Below are 18,193 nucleotides of genomic sequence, written 5' to 3' on the forward strand. Positions count from 1 at the left end.
TCAAGGACACGTATAAAACCTGCAGGACACCGGCTCTTGAGGCCTGGAGTTCAACACCTGTGATTTAAGGTGATAGGAAATATAAATAACTGCAACTTGAATCTTTACTGAAGCTCAGTATTTGACACAGAGTTTGAGTTCACTGCTGCAATGACAAGTGATGAGAAAAACAATGTTATAAGTAATGGCATTACTTTTTTCAGTAACAAGTAATCTAACTAATTACTATTTCTATTGTTACAACTCCCTTACCGTTACTAACAACGGTCCGTTAGTATTTTTCAACAAACAGACAGTTGAAGCTGTGTTCATCTTACCGCAACTTATATCAGTTGCATGGAAGTAGCTGTAAGTAATCTGGACGCTACAGCTTTAAGCAGCTGCGCGCTCCCGTGGACAGCAATCACTTTCTGGCACAACACCTGGAGCTAGGGGGGCAAAACCACCAGGAATGAACTTCCAGCCATGCAGGATCTCTATAGAAAGCGTTGCATGAGGAAGTCTCTGATCCCAGCCACACCTGCTATCTGGCAGGCGGTTCAGGAGCATTCAGACCCGCACCAGCAGACAGAGAGAGTTTCTACCCACAAGCCATCAGACTTTTGAACTGCTGACATTCCATACACCCTCACTACAATTACAGGACTCTGCACACTGTCACTTCAACAAATGCCACTTAAATTCTCATCGCACAACTTTTCCACAAACTTGTAAACACCAACTCGTCTTAAATGCTCTAATATTATCAACAAGGTGATATATACCAGTTTTTAAATTGTGTTAATATGCCACGTAAAACCAGACTCATGATAAACAATATATACGCGGCGTTTTTTCTGAATACTTTAGTCATGGTTACTGACAGCAGACAGCGCTAGCAAGCACTCTGCTTATGACCAAAAAATAAGAAAACAAAACAAAACAAAAACAGCCCGTTGGTGTTGGTGGAAAAATGCACCATGTTGGCCAATCAAAAAATGATATGGCAACATGACATTTGGTTGTTTAGGAAGAGGGGGAAGATTTAGGAGTGAGGGCGAGAGAGAGCGAGTTTTGAGATGTGAGAGATTTGTGACGTTTAGCGTGTTTGGAGTGTGTAGTTAGTGTGTTGTCTTGTGTAGTTAGTGTGTAGTGTTGTGGATAGTTTTGTGTTGTGTGTCAGAACAATGAGGCGGCTGCTGTCTCCAGGTAGAAACAGGAGTGACACACCTGCTGCTGTCAGACCTGCAGGTATCAGGCTGTGGTGTTCTCCTTTATAGTGGACAGAAATTATTTTTTTGGAGTGGCACAAATAATTTGTGGCATCTTATTGAAGAACAGCTGATTGTTCTGTAAACAGTTTGAAATGGTTATTTAAAAAAGGTAAAAGGTAAATGGCTGCAAATAACTTTGTTTGGAAAATTGTGCATATGATTTTAAAATTGACAATTTATATTTGCATTTAAAGTTTGTTACAGTAACAAATACTTTTATATACTTTATACTTTTTCTACTCGGATTGTATGTTTTTGTCTGATTTTTGATCAATTGTGTTAATACAGTATGTCAAAATGAAAACTTAAAATTAAGTGTATATGTAAAATTAAAAGTAGTCAAAAACGGCCAATTATACCCTGGACCCCAGAGGGTTAAACTTTTTTTTAAGTAACGCAATAGTTACAAGATTCTAAAAGTCATTAATTACTAGGAAAAGTAACTCAGCTACTAACTCAGTTACATTTTTGATGAAGTAACTAGTAACTATAATTAATTACTTTTTCAAAGTAACTTGCCCAACACTGGTTGTTACGGCCCTAACAGGGCCTCCTCCTGAAGGTGCCTGTGTGGGCGTGTCCCACCACCTCTTCTGCCTGAGGTGCCACCATTCCCTGTTACACAGCTGACTCACATCAGTAATTAAAAGTATTTAAGCCCAGGGAAAAGGTGAGCTCTGGGCCAGGGATAGGGCATTTCCTTTGAACTCTCATGCGGTACAGGTTTACGTTGACCAATATTATAGTTATGTTCAAATATATACAGACGCCTCGAAGAACACAACTGGTCAAACTGGTGTTGCAGTCGTGGTCCCAGAGTTTTTGGTGGAAATGGGTAGAAGGATTAGTGATGGGCTTTCTGTGTACACTGGGGAAATGATCGCAATATTATTGGCTGTTCAGTGGGTGGAGGACGTGAGACCTTTACATGCTGTCATTTGTTCGGATTCAAGTTCATCGTTGGTCAGTCTACAGCATAGTCACTCAGACAGTAGAGCAGATGTTTTGGCGGAAATTCAGCAGTCACTTTTCCGGATACGCATGATGGGACTTGCTGTCGTGTTTTTGTGGGTGCCAGCACACTATGGTGTGTGGGCGAATGAAAAGGCAGATAGAGTAGCAAAGGAGGCCGTAAAACATGGGGTGGTTGACATGGCTGTTAGTTTTGGCCAAGCAGAGATAAGGAGTATGGTAAGGCAAGATATGAGAGCAAGATGGCAAAAGCAGTGGGAGGAGGAAAGGAAGGGACGATGGTTGTATAAGATTCAAAGGAGGGTGGGAGGAATGAGGAATGCAGGACGGACTAGGAGGGAGGAGGTGATCATATCCAGACTGAGATTTGGACATACTCAAATCAAATCACTTTTATTGTCACATCACATGTGCAGGTACATTGGTACAGCACATGTGAGTGAAATTCTTGTGTGCGAGCTTCACAAGCAACAGAGTTGTGCAAAATACAATAATGTAAACAAGCAAAATACAAGAATGGCTACATCTGAAACTAATAAATATATGTACAATATATAATAGTATATGCATTTCTGGATGTGTATACTAAATATTTTTCTACGTGTGTGTGTGTGTGTGTGTGTACACATATTTTACAAATTAAATAGAGTAAACGATAAATAAAATATATAAAATATACAGAGTTGAGACATGTGCAAAACAGTGGCATTACTGTACAGTATGGAGTGCATAATGTTAAAGTTCCAGTAGTGAAGCTGAGGTGTCTATGACGTGTTCAGCAGTCTGATGGCCTGGTGGAAGAAGCTGTCTCTCAGTCTGCTGGTACGGGACCGGATGCTGCAGAACCTCCTTCCTGATGGAAGTAGTCTGAACAGTTTATGACTGGGGTGACTGGAGTCCTTGATGATCCTCCCCGCTTTCCTCAGGCACCGCTTCCTGTAGATGTCTTGGAGGGAGGAAAGCTCACCTCCAATTATCCGTTCAGAGCACCGCACTACTCGCTGGAGAGCTTTGCAGTTGTAGGCGGTGCTGTTGCCATACCAGGTGGTGATGCATCCAGTGAGGATGCTCTCAATGGCACAGTGATAGAAGGTCCTGAGGATGCGGGGGCTCATGCCGAATCTTTTCAGTCTCCTGAGAAAGAAGAGGCGCTGCTGCGCCTTCTTCACTGTTTTGTTTGTGTGTACTGACCACGTAAGATCCTCAGCCAGATGTACACCAAGGAGCAGGAAGCTGCTCACTCTCTCCACAGCAGCGCCGTTGATGGTGATGGGGGTGTGTACTTCTCTGCACCTCCGGAAGTCCACTATCAACTCCTTTGTCTTTGCGACGTTGAGGGTGAGATGGTTGTCTTGACACCAGTGGGTCAGGGCGCTGATCTCCTCCCTGTAAGCCGTCTCATCACCATTGGTGATAAGACCCACCACTGTAGTGTCGTCCGCAAACTTCACAATGATGTTGGAGTTGTTAGTGGCTGTGCAGTCGTAGGTGTAGAGTGAGTATAGGAGAGGGCTCAGTACACACCCCTGTGGAGCACCAGTGTTCAGTGTGATGGGGGATGAGGTGATGCTGCCCAGTCTGACCACTTGGCGTCTGTCAGACAGGAAGCTAAGGATCCAGCTGCAGAGGGAGCTGCTCAGTCCTAGATCCTGCAGTTTCCTGTCCAGCTTCGAGGGAACGATGGTATTGAATGCTGAGCTGTAATCTACAAACAGCATTCTCATATACGTGTCTCTCTTCTCCAGGTGTGACAGGGCAGTATGTAGTGTCAGGGCTATGGCATCATCAGTGGACCTGTTGTGGCGGTATGCGAACTGTAGAGGGTCCAGTGAGTCAGGTAGTGCAGAGCAGATGAAGTCCCTGACCAGCTTCTCGAAGCATTTGCTTACGATGGGGGTCAGGGCTACAGGTCGCCAGTCGTTCAATGAGGAGATGGTGGAGGATTTGGGTACAGGGTACAGGCACTTCCGCACATCCTCCTCAGACACAGTGTGCGCACTGACGTCATCCGCGGTGCGCACACTGTCCGGTCTCATGGTGTTCGCTGTGTCGAATCTAGCGTAGAATACGTTTAGATCCTCACACAGAGAGGCCGTGGTCTGCGGTGTGCTGGTTTTCCCTCTAAAGTCTGTGATCGTGTTTAGTCCCTGCCACATACTCCGAGGGTTGTCAAACTGTTGCTCCACCCTGTCCCTGTACTCACGTTTGGCTGCTTTGATCGTCTTCCGGAGTTGGTAATGTGCGTGTTTGTAGTCCGATGTGTTCGCGGAGGCAAAGGCGGTGCTCCGTGCCGCGCGAACATCTCCGTTAATCCAGGGTTTTTGATTTGGGAAGGATTTAACTGTTCTGGATGGGACGACATCTTCCACGCATTTCCTGATAAATCCGCAGACTGAGTCTGTGTACTCATCAATGTCCCTAGCAGCCACGTGAAACATTTCCCAGTCCGCGTGATCAAAACAGTCCCGCAGCGCAGACTCCGATTGGTCCGTCCAACAGTGCACCGCCCTCCGGGTTGGAGCTTCCTGTTTCAGCTTCTGCCTGTATGCGGGCAGGAGCAGGATGGAGCGGTGATCTGATTGGCCGAATGGGGCGCGGGGGAGGGCTTTGTACGCATCCCGGAAAGAGGTGTAGCAGTGGTCGAGTAGCCGGTCTCCACGAGTGTTAAAATGGATGTGTTGGTGGAGTTTGGGTGAGACTTTCTTCAGGTTTCCCTTATTACTGGCTTGAATGATACGTTATTCATGATAGGGAAACATGGTGTAACATGGTAGACTAATGTGCCTGTGTTAATTTAGCTCCATATTATTGTGTGAAGTTGCACTGGGTTGGGAGTGGTTTTGTGTGTGTGTGTCACATTTTTGGTGAGCCAATGGCTGGAATGGGGTTGGACTAATTAGAGGCAGGTGTACTTGATTGCACTGATACACTGGTCTACTTATAGCCCACACTACAAACACTGCTGTGTCGTTTTGTCTCTCTGTGCAGGTATGTAATGTGATGAAATCAGATATGTTTGGGATGGATGGGTTTTGTGCTATGAATTCTATAGTGAAAGTGTCGTTTTGTCTCTCTGTGCAGGCCAGGGCCTATTATATGCCACAGCCTAAAGGTAGCAGAGTTGCAGAGGCTGGAGTGACCACTGGCTATATGCTTGCAGGGTGGTGGGTCTCCAAGGACAACTTCTAACCCTGTTACAGGCAACACGTGGAGTGCAACTGGCCGTGTGGCATAGCTGGCTCTGGCCTTGGGACTGTGTGTTTTTTATATAATTCATAAATGGGACACTGGACTGTTTTATCTTTTATCTCTTGATATATTTTTTTGTCAATAAATTATCTTTTAGAATTTTATTGACTGTCATCTTTTTGCCCACGACAGAGACGGTTGGTCAGACCTAGAATCTTTCTTTGGGTGTGTTACAACTGGCGTTGTCGACAGGATCTGGCTACCATAATCTGTAGTGGGCAAAAGCAAGATGACTGATCAGAGTGAATCACAGTCTGGCCCAAATAGAGAAGCACCAGTTTCTAGTGCAGGGTTTAGGCCCTTCGGTATGATCCCTATGTTTAATATGGTCACAACTAAATTTAGAGGGAAGGATTCAGATATTAGTCTAGGTGAATGGAAAAGTAATTTGCAGACAACATTTGCTTTGCAAGGAGTTCCTGTAGATTTTAGAGCAGAATTAACACTCTGTTGCTTGGAAGGCAAGGCTAAAAGAGAGATTTTAATTCTAGCACCAGAGAAGCGTAATTCACCTGAGCTAATTTTTAATGAGTTAGATAAGTTGTATGGGGATAAAACAACTGCTTCGGTCCTGCGCTCTCAGTTCTTCAACGCTCGCCAAGAAACACATGAAGACATCAGTTCATTTGCACTGAGATTACAAGAACATTTTTTCAGGTTAAAGAGGAAGGACCCTAGAGGTATGAATGACGAAGATATTCTTCTCAGAGATCATCTGGTTGAAGGCTTGAGAGACACTGCCCTTAGAGGTGAATTCAGAACAAAAATTCTAATGAATGATCAGTTGACTTTTGCAGAAATTAAAGCAGAACTAATCCTGAGGGAACACGTTTATGGTGAAATGGTTGATCCAGTCCAGTGTTTTGCTGCCAAAGGTGAAAGATACAAGACCTGTAATGCTAAGGATATGGAACAGATCAAATCAGAGTTGTGGGAGGACATGAACAAGCAAATGACCACACAATTCAATGATTTATCACAGACTTTGATCAAAGAAATCCGATCAGAACTTCAAGCTACACAAAAGACTTTGGACTGGAAACAGACTGACCAGTCCAGATCAAGAAAGAAAGGAGGGAGCAGACCCAGAGTCTACTCAAACAGGTATGATGAACAAGGTAGCCCCATCTGTAACACTTGTTCCCAGCCAGGCCACATAGCTCGGTTCTGTAAAAGCAAGCCTAGATCTGGATCGTTAAACTAGACGACACCACTGTGGCGGCCCAGACAGTGGGTTGTGTCGATGCCAATGGGCCTCAAACTGATGTGAAAAAACTGATTGGAAAAGTTCCTAAAGTCAGCTTGTGTCTTGATGATGTTCCAATACAGTGTATTCTGGATACTGGATCAAATGTGTCACTGATAAAGAACAGCTACTTCTCTAAACACTTTGGCAGTAATGGGATGAAATTGAAGGATGCAAGCAGCTGGCTGGCGCTCGAGGCTGCTAATGGACTAGATATTCCATATCTGGGTTATGTATTGCTACATGTGAAGATTGGACAGGTGGAACTCCCTGGATGTGGTTTTTTGGTGATTAAGGACCAATGTTTAACCGACAGTGAAGGCGTCATGGGTATGAATGTTATTTCACAGTGTTATGAAAAAATGGATCAAGAGAAGCCATTAGCCTACCTCTCCTCTAGTGGGGCCGAACAGAGAGCTTGGACTACTGCTTTTCAGATTTGTGCCAGTCAGGCACGGTTTGCAGCTTCAGATGGGTCCATTGGGTATGTACGTACCATAAATCGCCATCCTATACAGATTCCCCCTCGGAGTGAGATGTTGGTTTGGGGTCGTACGAAGACTGGAGTGGATGGCAGGGATTATCAATGCCTGGTGGAACCTGTCGAGGTGGGTGAAGTCTTAATTGCTAGAACATTATCTACAGTCCATGATGGGAGGCTTTTGATTAGGGTCCAAAATCTTAATGACTCACCAATGTACCTTTACAGACATCAGAAGTTGGCTAAGACTTTTATTATTGACCCAGCAGATATCATACAAGAGAATAGTGTGAACATGACTCGTGTTGGTGTAAACACAGTTAGAGTGAGTATGGACCAAACGCAAGCCCTGCCCAAGGAGAAATGCATGTTCCCTGATTTAACTGATCTTCATTTGTCCACAGAGGAATTGGAGAAACTGCAGGCTTTATTGCATAAGCACCGAGCAGTGTTTGCTGTGCATGAGGAAGATTATGGATTGACAAGCACCATGCAGCATTCAATTCCTACAGGCAATGCTGTACCAGTCCGTGAGCGCTATAGACAAATTCCACCAAAGTTATATCAGGAGGTGAAGAGTTTGATTCAAGGTATGTTGGATGCTAACATCATTGTGCCTAGTTGCAGTCCATGGGCTTCTCCGGTTGTGTTAGTCCGTAAGAAGGATGGGACACTTAGATTTTGTGTGGATTATCGTAAACTTAATGCTGTGACCCATAAAGATGCTTACCCTCTTCCAAGAATAGAAGAGTCACTTGCCAGTTTGGGTAACGCAAAGTATTTTTCCACACTTGATCTTGCCAGTGGATATTGGCAGGTTGGGGTGTCCCCACCAGACAGAGAAAAAACAGCCTTCACTACACCCATGGGTTTATTTGAATTCACCAGAATGCCCTTTGGCTTGTCAAATGCACCAGCCACCTTCCAAAGGTTGATGCATGTATGCCTGGGCGAAGAAAACTTAGAGTCTGTACTTGTCTACTTAGATGATGTAATAATCTATTCTCCAGATTTTGACACCCACTTGGTTCATTTGGATGCAGTCCTTGGTAAACTGTCAAAGCATGGCCTCAAATTAAAACCCAAGAAGTGCTGTCTTCTAAAACCAGAGGTTCAGTATTTGGGTCATCGTGTTTCAGCAAAAGGGGTTGCTCCAGACCCTGACAAGATTAAATGTATTCAAGAATGGCCTATTCCAGCTACTGTGAAACCATTACAATCATTTCTGGGTCTGGCAGGCTATTATCGGAGATTTGTGAAAGATTTTGCAAGAATTGCCCAACCATTAAATCAAATATTAGTTGGAGCATCACAGAATTCTAAGAGGAAGAATGTTCCCTTGTCCACTAAATGGAACTCTACATGTGACACAGCCTTTAGTTCTTTAAAAATGGCCCTAACATCTGCACCAGTGTTGGCTTTTGCTGATTTTAATCTACCTTTCATCTTGTACACAGATGCCAGCAACCAGGGCTTAGGAGCCGTACTTGCACAAGTTCAGGATGGAAAAGAGAAAGTAATTGCTTTTGCTAGTAGGAGTTTGAGCCCTTCTGAGAAAAATGATAAGAACTATAGCTCCTTCAAACTTGAGTTTCTGGCCTTGACCTGGGCAGTAACCAAGAAATTTGCTGAATATCTGTATTGTGTACCCTTTACAGTTTACACAGACAATAACCCTTTGGTACATTTGAGTTCAGCCAAACTTGGTAGCTTAGAGCAGAGATGGGCAGCACGCCTGGCTAGTTTTCAATTTGAGATCAAATATAGGCCAGGGCGTATTAATCAGAGTGCAGATGCACTATCCAGATATCCATCACCTGTAGTATCCGAGGCTACAACCAAGTACAACCAAGATGGCGCCGCGTATGGATGCCCTGGTGCTTCAGTGCGTTACTTTTGTTTTGCTTTTGTGCATTTCTTCTGTGTTTGGGCACTCCTCTGGATACTCTTACACCAGAGAAGAGCTCCTTAACTACAGGACTACAACGCCTGTGGATTTATTTCCAATATTTGTCGCATCTGCGGCAGATTTACTGCTGACTCTGACCAGGAAAGCGAGACGCCGAAAGAGAGGGAAGCGAGCCGGCGCACTCGTGCGTTTGAGGAGACGCGGACTGCGTACTGCTCTTCCTGGGATCTTCCTTTCTAATGTACGCTCACTCGGGAATAAGATTGACGAACTGGCCCTGATGAGAAGCATGAACAGAGACTTTGCCTCCTCCTGTGTCTTATGTTTTACGGAGTCGTGGCTCAGTGAGAACATCCCAGACTGCACGCTCAAGCTGGAGGGCTTCCATCTGCTGCGCGCGGACCGGCAGGCCGCTCTCTCCGGTAAGTCCAAAGGTGGAGGTGTCTGCTTCTACATCAATAGTGGCTGGTGCACAGATGTGACAGTGATTCCTCAGCACTGCTCTTCCTCTCTGGAATATCTTTTTATCCACTGCAAACCGTTTTATTCTCCGCGGGAGTTTGCTTCATTCATCCTGGCCGCTGTTTACATCCCGCCAGACGCAGATGCGCAGGCAGCTCAGTGCGCACTCGCGGAGCAGATTCTCCACATGGAGCAGACATTCCCGGACTCTCTCATCATTGCTCTTGGGGACTTTAACAAAGCCAATCTGAGCCATGAGCTTCCCAAATACAAGCAGTATATTAAATGCCCGACCAGAGAGGAGAGGACATTAGACCACTGTTACAGCACGATCAGCGGGGCCTATCGCGCGGTGCCCCGCGCTTCACTCGGACTTTCTGACCACGTCATGATCCACCTAATCCCCGCGTACAGACAGAGGCTGAAGCTCTCCAAACCTGTCGTGAGGACTAAAAAAACTGTGGAGCAACGAGGCTGTGGAGGAGCTTCGCACGTGTTTGGAGACCACAGACTGGGACACAATGAAGGCTGCTTCTAACAGCTTGGACGAGTTTACGGACACTGTCACCTCCTATATCCACTTCTGTGAGGACAGCATTGTGCCATCACGCACCAGGGTGAGTTATAACAATGACAAACCCTGGTTTACTCCTAAACTCAAAAAGCTGTGGCTGGAAAAGAGAAAGGCGTTCAGAAGCGGAGACAGGGACTGCTACAGAGAGGCCAAGTACAAGTTCACTAAAGAAGTGGACATTGCTAAACATCAGCACTCTGAGAAGATGCAGCAGCAGATCTCAGAGAATGACTCGGCCTCTGTGTGGAAAGGTTTTAGGAATATCACCAACTACAAGCCTAAAACCCCCCACTCCACTGATGACTTGCTCTTAGCCAACACCCTTAACGACTTCTACTGCCGTTTTGACGAGCCATCAGGCAGCCTTCACACCTCCAACGGCCCCAACAATAGAGGCACTTTGGACACTAACTCCCCCACCTCTCCCCCCTCCATAGAGCCATCACCACCTTCAAACTGTTCACCTACAACACCCCCCTCCTCACCCCACACAAAAGAGGATTTCACACCACCTCCTCCCACTACAACTCTTCATATTCATGAAGCAGATGTGAGGAAGCAGTTTAAGAACCTGAATGCTCGGAAAGCTCCTGGCCCAGACGGCGTGTCTCCTGCCACCCTCAGACACTGTGCAAACGAGCTGGCCCCAGTGTTTTCTGGCATTTTCAACTCCTCACTGCAGGCATGTCATGTGCCTGCCTGCTTCAAGTCCTCTACCATAATCCCTGTCCCCAAGAAACCTAGGATCACTGGACTAAATGACTACAGACCCGTGGCTCTGACATCTGTGGTCATGAAGTCATTTGAGCGCCTAGTTCTCTCCCATCTCAAGACCCTCACGGCCCCCCTCCTGGACCCCCTGCAGTTTGCATATAGAGCCAACAGGTCTGTAGACGACGCCATCAACATGGCCCTACACTTCATCCTGCAGCATCTGGACTCCCCAGGAACCTACGCCAGGATCCTGTTTGTGGACTTCAGCTCTGCCTTCAACACCATCCTTCCAGACCATCTCCGAGGCAAGCTTTCCCAGATGAATGTGCCTGATCCCATCTGCCGGTGGATCACTGACTTCCTGACGGACAGGAAGCAGCATGTGAGGCTGGGAAAGAATGTCTCGGACTGCCGGACCATCAGCACCGGCTCCCCTCAGGGCTGTGTTCTTTCTCCTCTGCTCTTCTCCCTGTACACCAACTGCTGCACCTCCACCCACCAGTCTGTCAAGCTAATCAAGTTTGCTGATGACACCACCGTTATTGGGCTCATCTCGGACGGGGATGAGTCTGCCTACAGGAGGGAGGTTGAACGTCTGGTGTCCTGGTGCAGCCACAACAACCTGGTGCTGAATGCCCAGAAGACAGTGGAGATTATTGTGGACTTCAGGAAGCACACAGCCCCACTCCCCCCCCATCATCCTGACTGACACCCCCATCACCTCTGTGGACTCATTCCGCTTCCTGGGTACCACCATCACCCAGGACCTGAAATGGGAGCCCACCATCACCTCCGTCATCAAGAAAGCCCAGCAGAGGATGTACTTCCTGAGGCAGCTGAAGAAATTCAACCTGCCAACACGGACGATGATGCAGTTCTACACTGCAATCATCGAGTCCATCCTCACCTCCTCCATCACCGTGTGGTACGCTGGAGCCACTATCAGGGACAAACAGAGACTGCAGCGCGTTGTGCGCTCTGCTGAGAAGGTGATTGGCTGCAGACTCCCATCTTTGCAGGATCTGTACACCTCCAGGACATTGCGGCGTGCAGCTCGGATCTCAGCTGACCCTTCTCACCCTGGACACAGTCTGTTTGACCTGCTACCCTCAGGCAGGAGGCTCCGGTCCATTCGCACCAGAACCTCTCGCCATAAGAACAGTTTCTTCCCCTCTGCTGTTGGACACATGAACAATAACCATATGACTGTCCCCACCACTAACACATGACCCTACGCTGTGTCACTGCATCATTCCATGTTTGGCACTGATCACCACCTGCACTCATGTATATATCTTTCTACGTAGCACTTTAATTCTTATTCCTACTTTTATTTTTTTCATGTCTATTTAAGTGCTATTTATGACACTATGTTTGCACTGAAGCACCGCAGCAATTTCCTAATGTTGTAAACCTGCTCAACATTTGGCAATAAACCCCTTTCTGATTCTGATTCTGATTCTGATTCTACAGAGGAACAAAGGGAAGAAGTAGAGGTTCCATCCTTTAAACAGGTGGAAGTAAATGTGGTCAGAGCAATGTGTGTTGGCGTAAACAACTCTAACCAGGAGGGTTTACAAAATGTAACCTGTGGTGTGCCTCTGTTTCCTGAATGCACGCCATCTCAGTGGTCTGCCTTGCAAGGGGAGGACTCAACGCTAAGAAGGGTGGCATGGTATCTACGGAGGGGCCATCAGCCAAATAAGCATGAGAGGCAACAGGAGTCTAAACCTGTTCTCTGTCTTCTGCGGCACTGGGAACGACTGTCACTAAAAGATGGAGTGCTGTGTCGGACATCACATGATACCAAGGAGGTCGATCCAGTAGTTCAAATTTTGGTTCCTGAGGGTGAGAAGGATTCTATATGGCAACTGTACCATGAATATGCAGGACACTGGGGTCCAGAAAAAACAATATCCCTCATTAAAAGAAGATATTTCTGGCCCAAATTAAATGCTGATGTTATAAATTGGTGTTCCTAATGTAAGGCCTGTGTTCTGCGTAAAGCGGCTGCTGCGAAACATGCTCCTTTGATTCCCATTAAGACATCTGCACCCATGGAACTGTTGTCTGTAGACTTTTTGTCTATAGGTGGTCCAGACGATCTGTATCATAATGTTTTGGTCATGGTGGATCACTTCAGTAAATTTGCTTGGGCTGCAGTTACAAAAGATCAGACTGCAGTGACGACAGCTAAAGCACTCTGGAGCAAGGTAATTCAGCCCTTCGGTGCACCAAGACGACTGCTGTCAGATCAAGGTCCTAACTTTGAATCGCAACTAGTGCAGGAGCTGTGTGAATTGTATGGTATAAAGAAGGATCATACAACACCCTATCACCCAGCTGGAAATGGGGCCTGTGAACGGCTTAATCGGACTCTTCTGGGGTTGCTGGGCACATTAGGTGAAGAGAGGAGAAACTGGCGAGATCACCTGCCTGAGATGATCCAGGTATATAACCATACAGTGCACAGTTCTACAGGATATTCACCACATTATTTGATGTTTGGAAGGCATGGATTTCTTCCCCAGGATCGGCTGATGGGCCTTACTGAAAATGCGGGCTGCTCTTCTGTAAGCAACTGGGTGCAATGCCATCAGAGACGGCTGCAGTATGCCTTCCGAAAAGCTCAAGATCATAGAGACTCTGAAATGTCCCGGCAAAAGAAATATCATGACCTAAAAGCAGATGCTCTTCCATTGCTGCCTGGAGAGAGAGTATTGCTACAGGACTTGAGAGCAAGGGGCCGAGGTAAGTTGGCAGATAGGTGGGAGCAGCGACCTTATGTCGCCATAAAACAAGCAGATCCTGATTTGCCTGTGTATGTGATTAGACAAGAAGGGGGAAATGTTGAGAAAGTGATGCATCGTAACTTAATGAGACCTTGTTTGCTACCTATGCAACAAGATATGCAGAACTCTAGGAGTGAGGTGGAGACAGCCAGGCAGGAAGATTTAAAAACTGGAAATGCATTGTCACACACTGGTAGATCTCCAGCTGCTCCACCCTGGGTTGGGTTTTGGCTTCCTACAGAAATCCCTCTCGAGGCTGGCCCAGAAGGCATCGAGACAGGACTCATTCATCAAGAACCCAGACGGTCAACAAGAACAACCAAAGGACTGCCTCCACAGAGATTTGGAGACTAATATTTATAGATTACATGGTCATTGGGACAATTACCATTTCAGCAGGGAGGGGTGTAACATGGTAGACTAATGTGCCTGTGTTAATTCAGCTCCATATTATTGTGTGAAGTTGCACTGGGTTGGGAGTGGTTTTGTGTGTGTGTGTCACATTTTTGGTGAGCCAATGGCTGGAATGGGGTTGGACTAATTAGAGGCAGGTGTACTTGATTGCACTGATACACTGGTGTACTTATAGCCCACACTACAAACACTGCTGTGTTGTTTTGTCTCTCTGTGCAGGTATGTAATGTGATGAAATCAGATATGTTTGGGATGGATGGATTTTGTGCTATGAATTCTATAGTGAAAGTGTCGTTTTGTCTCTCTGTGCAGGCCAGGGCCTATTATATGCCACAGCCTAAAGGTAGCAGAGTTGCAGAGGCTGGAGTGACCACTGGCTATATGCTTGCAGGGTGGTGGGTCTCCAAGGACAACTTCTAACCCTGTTACAGGCAACACGTGGAGTGCAACTGGCCGTGTGGCATAGCTGGCTCTGGCCTTGGGACTGTGTGTTTTTTATATAATTCATAAATGGGACACTGGACTCTTTTATCTTTTATCTCTTGATATATTTTTTTGTCAATAAATTATCTTTTAGAATTTTATTGACTGTCATCTTTTTGCCCACGACAGAGACGGTTGGTCAGACCTAGAATCTTTCTTTGGGTGTGTTACAATAGTACTGGCAAATGTGATTACTGTGGGGTAGAGGAAACTGTAGAACATGTCATGTTGCAGTGTCAGAGGTATCAGGTTGAGAGGAGACATTTGATTCAAACTCTTAGTAACCTAAAAATCAAATTGGATCTGGTTGAGTCGTTGCGGAAGGAATCGGGAAGTAAAAGTTATCAGGCCTTATTTCAGTTTTTAAAAGAGGGGAACCTGTTTGGCAGGATTTGAGAATTTTTTTTTTTTTTTTTTTTGGGTGTCGTTCCAGACCATACTCCATACCAGTTGGTGGTGGTAATGCACCTTTCACTTGTTTGCCAACCGCCAATATAACTGTAAGAAAGAAAGAAAGAAAGCTCCGGGCCAGAGTGCCATTAGTGTGGTTACAGCGTGTGAGCTGAGTGTTTGTAGCTAGTGAGCTGTGTTTTTTGGTGGTTTTCAGCTAGTGAGCTGCATGTCTGTTTGCAGCTAGTGAGCTGCTCTTTCTTTTTGGCTTATGTTTTACTTTATTGACCAACGCCTGAGTTGTTTGCTTTCCTAAATGGTGATAGCGGCTTGTCCGTCTCTTTTAGTTGAGCTACTTTAATAAAACTATTTAATTTAACCCTTTTGCCTCCTTGACTCTTTTTTTTTTTTTTCTGACCTGGACACTTTTTGTTACTTCCCCCTCACCGCCTAGACCTCTCAGGGGAACGTAACAAGTGGGGGCTCGTCCAGGATTGTTGAAAAGGGAGTTTTGAGTTGGAATTGGTTTTTGATTATCTTGCTTTTTTTTTTCACCTTTAGAGATTCCCAACTTCCCAGTTAAGTGAGTGTCCAGCTGAGCTTATTAAGTTCTTCCTTCGGGCACTCTTTTGTTATTTTGCTTTTTTTTTTTTTTTTTTTTTTTTTTTTTTTTTTTTTGGAGTAATCCTGGGCGGGGATTAGTTCCCTGTTGGGGGTAGGCAATTCAGGGCTCTGGTCGCTGAAGTTCTGCCTTTCAATTTGCCTCGAGCCCGGCATGCTCCAGAAGATAGGTAGGTAAAGTTTGTTGTGCTTAGGAACTGGGTAAGTTGTATTTGTTCATGTGTATGCAGCAAGAGGTAAGTTGGTCAGTTAAAGTAAGTTGTTTAGTTTTCCGTTAATTGTTCAGTAGTCGCTGAGTGAGTTGGCAGACGGGTGTGGTGGTGTCCTAATTAGGGTGTGTTTGCTAAGCCTTCTCTGCCCCCAAAATGGATGACACAGCTATTAGTGCACAGGTGTCTAGAGGCTCGTTTGTGAGCAATAACATTCACCTGGTTCCTGTTTTCTGTGAATCCAGTGTTGAGAGCTTCTTCAGTGTGTTTGAAAGCATAGCAACTGCATTACAGTGGCCTGAAGACATGTGGGGGGTGATGTTGCTGTGTAAATTCACGGGTAAGGCTCAGGAAGCTTGTTCTGGTCTGTCTAGGCAGGACGGCCTAGTTTATGAGAAGATTAAAAGTGCTGTCCTCCAAGCCTATGAACTTGTACCTGAGGCCTATAGGCAGCATTTTCGAGGTTTGGAGTTGGCACAGGGTCAGTCCTATCTTGACTTCGCTAGGGACAAGGCGAAGCTTTTTGTTAGGTGGTGCTCTGCAAGCCAGGTTAACGACTTGGGGTCGTTACGTGAGCTTGTGCTGGTAGAGGACTTTAAGAACACAGTGCCTGAGTGTGTTGCTTGTTATTTAAGTGAACAGAGGGTTTCCACTTTACAGCAGGCTGCCATACTGGCAGATGAGTTTACCCTAACTCATAAAATAAATGCTGTAGAATGTGATACCCCTCCGTGCCATAGTACATCTTGGCGAGGTAAGAGTGGGCCAGCTAACAAGGTTGAAAAAGTTGTGGTTTCGAGACTCTGAATGAAGCTTTGTTTCTTCTGCCACAAACCTGGACATCTCGTTGCTAACTGTTTGAGGCTGAAACTCAAACAGAAAGCACACTCCAAGCAAAAAGGGCCTGCTTTGAGAAAAGTCAGTCAGAGTTCTCAAACCGACCAGGTTGCCCGGCCTAGTAAAAGGCTACACTTGGAGCATAATTGCTCAGTAGTGTCATGTAGTCGGAGTAAGAGGTCAACTAACTCTGAGCTGCCGCTGGTTGACAATTTCCCAGGTCCTCAAAATGACCTGCAGGGGGACAGACTGTGTATAAAACCACCAGTAAGACCCGCAACCCTGGCTAACAAACATGCCTGTACCGGTGACTTGAGGAATCGTCTGCAAAGTGTTTCAGTAAAGCCTGCTAGCTGCCTCCTGGGTTCTCCACATGTGATTGTTCCAAGCCCTGGCTATCACATGGGACACTGTTTTGAGGGTCTGCGGCCACCCTCAGTCCGTATTATAAACCCATTGAGATGCGGTTGGCAACTTCCACAGGCAATGCCTAACCGTGGCTATGGGGTTTGGTAGGTGGAAAGCCTGCAATTTGGTGATGAAACGGTTATGGACTGGTTTTGGTTATCGTAATAATTTGACAAACCACGGGTTTGTATTTATGGGAGGGGGTGTTACGGCCCTAACAGGGCCTCCTCCTGAAGGTGCCTGTGTGGGCGTGTCCCACCACCTCTTCTGCCTGAGATGCCACCTTTCCCTGTTACACAGCTGACTCACATCAGTAATTAAAAGTATTTAAGCCCAGGGAAAGGTGAGCTCTGGGCCAGAGTGCCATTAGTGTGGTTACAGCGTGTGAGCTGAGTGTTTGTAGCTAGTGAGCTGTGTTTTTTGGTGGTTTTCAGCTAGTGAGCTGCATGTCTGTGTTTGCAGCTAGTGAGCTGCTCTTTCTTTTTGGCTTATGTTTTACTTTATTGACCAACGCCTGAGTTGTTTGTTTTCTTAAATGGTGATAGCGACTTGTCCGTCTCTTTTAGTTGAGCTACTTTAATAAAACTATTTAATTTAACCCTTTTGCCTCCTTGACTCCTTTTTCTGACCCGGACACTTTTTGTTACTTCCCCCTCACCGCCTAGACCCCTCAGGGGAATGTAACACTGGTAATAACTAATAATGATTAATATAATAATAACTTTAATATTGGCCATATTACATTTACATTACCAGTGAAGTGACTTTAGTGTCATGAACAACATTAGCTAATTGTTATGTATTAGCTAATCGTAAAACAACTGTTCAGTACAGAAATGAAGCCCAACAATCATGTTTTTACAGCCCCGTGGTCTCAGCCTCAGATACTTATCAAATCAAACAGAGCTCATGTAAAACAAACAGATGAACAAAAGAAATTTGTCCTTCATTTCTGTCAAACAATGCCGGATGAAATGTTTCCAGCAGTTATTATCATGGTTGCTAGGCAACATGAGCAGTGCAACGGAAGATAGACCATCCCATTTCACAAGCATCGCACTTCCGGCCTTCACGGTCCACAGCGAAGGCCCTTATCCTCCAAAGGATGCAAACCCTGAATTGGGAAAAAGCCTATGTGTTAATAGTCCTCTCTGCATTGAATCGTATCTGTTATTAATC

The 18,193-nt window shown here is 45.7% G+C and overlaps 1 protein-coding gene across 1 annotated transcript in view; it reads right to left on the minus strand.

Annotated features, from left to right (window-relative positions):
- LOC120742178 (kinesin heavy chain-like) overlaps nt 1-18,193 on the minus strand; it is a 77,511-nt gene that overhangs the window by 58,094 nt on the left and 1,224 nt on the right. The window lies entirely within an intron of this gene.

The sequence above is a fragment of the Simochromis diagramma genome, unplaced genomic scaffold (genome assembly GCF_900408965.1).
Source record: "Simochromis diagramma unplaced genomic scaffold, fSimDia1.1 OVJJ01000055.1, whole genome shotgun sequence".
Taxonomy (NCBI): Eukaryota; Metazoa; Chordata; class Actinopteri; order Cichliformes; family Cichlidae; genus Simochromis; species Simochromis diagramma.